Raw genomic sequence first — 4247 nt, forward strand, 5'->3', positions numbered from 1 at the left:
CAGTTATTAATTGTTTTTATTGAGGTATTTTAGAAAAAAATCATATATCTGCATTTTTACAAGTTCAATGAATATTTGGTGATTATTTTAGCGTTTGTAAGAACATAATATTAGCATTATATTTTAAGCATTAAAGAACCTAAATATCCGCTCTTTAATTATTATAAATTTAGCTATCTTACCAATTTTTATATATGCTTTACATTGTTTTCGAATGCACTTCCATCGTTCAATATCGTTATTCAACTCTTTTTAAAAACAAAATTTAAATTCATTTTTAATAATTAACATTTTACCTTTTTCACTGTACATACCTATATTGTAGACTATCCATTTTTAATATATATTAACGAAGAACGGACACGCACAAATAACGACTGAAAAGTTTATTTGGTTCAATAACTGAAATCATATTATCTTTATTTCTTAATAATATTATATTATTAAATTCGATTATTTGGTGCGATAACTGATATCATATTATCTTTATTTCTAAATAATGTGATATTGTTAAATTCGATTTGACACGGGACGGAATTGGTATATCCGTCAAAAAAAACCCTGGACGGAACTAGTATATCTAAAAATTCAATTTTTATAATTGGGACGGAACTCGGATGCAGCCTTGATTTGATCCATGCTTGCGTTTCTTCTGCCCGATTAACCAATGGCAACCAAATAATGAACACTAATTTTTCTCCTATAACCAATAGCAACCAGTTATAAACAAAAATGTCCACCAAAAATCTCAAAATTCCCGTTTAAGCACATCCTCGGGTGGAGGTAGGAGGGTGAAAAGCACTTTACAATCTGTTCATAGATCACTTTATGATCTATTAAATATACAAAAAAAAATGCATCCGAATCGGCCGAGTCGTTACGGAAAAGTTCGTACACTAACTCCGTGAAATGAGATTTTTGTATATTAGAATATGTCTTTTATTATTATAGGAACTTATTTTTATACCTACTTCCAAGTTTCAGGGGAGGACTGTGGAGTATAGAGTATTTAGCTGAATATTCTAGAAAATATTCAGCCCAAAAACCCTAGTTTCGGTTGTTTGACCGTCAAACTGTAAGTATATTAATATCATTATTTTTACATTACAATTAAAAAAAAATTATAATAATAAGTAATAACTAGTTTTTTTAATTAAAAATTCTTATCATTATACATTCTTATTATTATTAAAACAATAATTTAGGCATTCAATTTCAGGCGATCTACTATTGACCTATATTATAAGTAATAAAGTGAATGTAAGCATTGAAAGTAACAGTGAAAGAATTACACTATAAAAACCAGAAAGCACATAGGTAATACATTGACACTTACTTTTATTTCAGTTCCTATTTAATCCTTGTCTTGTATATTTAACTTTTTCTTGTATCGTTAGTATTTTTCTTTACAATTATTTTAATGATAGCATTGCAATTCATATTTCTTAGTCGGGTTCTGTTACTATTACTTAAATTCAATAGAGTTTTATTTCTTGAAGAGTGTTGACATAAATAGTCTTTGAGATACAAATATCCCTGTTTATTTGAATAAGTACAATCCAAGTTTTTTGGTTTCTAGATAATATTTCTGAATTCATTCATCACATGAAGTATTATATGATTCATAACTGTATTCCAGCTTGGTTTCCAAAAATATTTCAGAAGCCGTTTTACTTACAACCTGACAGCAATTGTCAAATATATTGTCAATTTTAAATATGATATTCTTATATATTAATAGTCTTGTTATATTATAAAAATCTTTAAATAGTTAGACAGAATATAGTGTAATATGGATGAGTGCTGAATACCAGTAAGAAATGTATTTTATTTATTGGTTTCTAAACCATACCTGAATTTAGCAGTATGGTGCTCGATTCAAGTGGCATATGTATATACGCTGTCCGAACTTGAAATTCACTACATTGGTACCTAATAGGTACCTACTGAATAATTATCACCAGTGCCACGAATCACAATTAGGTACCTACTTACCTATGAAGTTAGGTGAGTTTAATAATCAGGGTACTGGTTGAACATTTTTAGATACATATTATGTATTTATAAAATTGTATTTTACTTTTATTTTTCTGCATATACTCTCGAGGGTGTAAATAACTAGTATCACTAGAGAATTTATAATATACACTATAGTTTATAATAATTTCTTTTCGTGAGAATATTTTTTTTAAATAAAAAAAGACATGGGTAAGTGGGTAACTTTTTAACTGTATTAGCTCTCAAAATACCTCTGTGCGCCACTGATTCTGGGATGTATTTCAAACCTTATTTCATATTAAATTATTTTCAAAGTTTTAGTCTAAAAGTAGGTACACGGTAGGTACACCATATTCTCAATTATTGTATACGTCCAATATCCGAAAATGTTAGGCACCATTTACACTCCGGAACATTACGTTCCGTGATTTTACATTCCGGAATATTACGGTCCGGGATATTAAATTCAGGGATTGTACGTTCCGTATTCTTACTTTCCGGACTATGGTAGCCCCCCCCCCCCTGGGTGACAATAAATGTTTTTCACACAGCGAGATAAAATTGAGTTTCTTTCTCATTCTTCAATTGTTAGCGTACAAAACTTTTCTGGGTATCTCTTCAGACCAAACTGAAGAACCTAAGTCATATTTATATCATTTAAGTAAGTGCTGATGAGATGTTATTAAAGACTCATTTATATTGTTCACTTCTTAAAGATGATATATTAACGATATCATCAGAAAAATCTCACTAAAACATATGATTCAATCAAGTATGCATTAGTTTTATCGATAAGGGGAATTAATATATCTCGAAAGCAGCCAGTAGAATACTTTTTTGTATCTGGAAGCTGCTGTAGCCTAGATTTAATTGATATTATATTAATATCTGTTATAAAAAAAATGTTAAACATTTATGTAAACGATAAAGCATTTGTCACTGACTAAGGCTCTAATTTTGTTAGTTTTAGTAAAAGTGTTTACCTTAGCCCACGGCGCCCTTATTTTACAGTTAATGGAAAACAGATCATTAATTTGTAGGATCCACTGACCACCACATTTATTAAAGTCAACATGTTATATGTTTATTAAATACGAACTTAGTATTGATAGCAAACTTACTAAAAAAATATATACTATACAATTTTAAGTATAATGAGGCCGGCAAACTTAATTTGAAATTGGCTCCTAAGATTACTCATGCTAAATCAAGGAATCAAAGAAAAATGCGAGTCCATTTTACAGTCCAAGTTTTTAGTGAACGCTGCTGGAATGAGCACTCTCTTAGCATTGGGTAAATTACCATTAGTATCAACATGTACAATTATTAATGTTATAGATACAATTGTTGACGTTTTTGATTCTTGTGAAGTACCAAAACGCAAATTTATTGAAAAAATAAAAGTTATTTCTAATAATGGTCAATGATTAATGGTACAGATGTGACTAGAAGGATGAATTTCATAAAACTTCATTATCTTCCTACTATGTGGTTTTTATTTTACATTACTGTTTAAATATTTCTAGGTGCAATATTGACAATAATGTATCAAGGGAGACGAAAAACCATTGTAAAAATAAAGTGCGACTGAACCTCAAGTTATTACTACCTACAACAATCAATTTTAACCTAGTAGGGCGTAAGATCAACCAGTTGAGCACTGGGATGTATGGTTGATAACTATTATGACAGGGCGGTTGGATAAGAGCACTGGCCATGGATGGAAGCTGCACCTAAAAAATACGAACCTGCCAAAATATAAGAAACTTAGTTTCAAGGTGACTGTTCAGGCTATTACAATTGCCCAGTAGAAGTGTGGCTATTCCAGTAAATGGAATTGGATCTAGCCATGTCCAAGTATTAGCAGTGGTTGATATTCAAGTTATGTCAAGAGTCGAAGATTATAGTATTGATCTATCCTGATATGTACTAACAAGCGCAGTGAGTGAATTGTCTTCCTGCTCAACATCAAGTCGTACGTTTAAAATTCCAAATGATTTAGTTAACGATCTGGCTGACCCTTCCCTTTCTGAGGCTTAAGCGATAGATATGCTCATAGGAGGAGGTGCGTTTTACAACTGATGAGAAAGTTAAAGAATAAGTCTAGGAATAGGCAACATAGGGTTGCAGAGCATAATTTTTGTATGGATGGTAACCGGAGAAATGAACTCAGTATGTTTATTAAGCATTGGTCAAGACATTGGGGGAGATTGGAGGTCTGAAGATTTAGATTTTGGGCGTTCATCGGA

Source organism: Acyrthosiphon pisum, chromosome A1 (assembly GCF_005508785.2).
Source record: "Acyrthosiphon pisum isolate AL4f chromosome A1, pea_aphid_22Mar2018_4r6ur, whole genome shotgun sequence".
Taxonomy (NCBI): Eukaryota; Metazoa; Arthropoda; class Insecta; order Hemiptera; family Aphididae; genus Acyrthosiphon; species Acyrthosiphon pisum.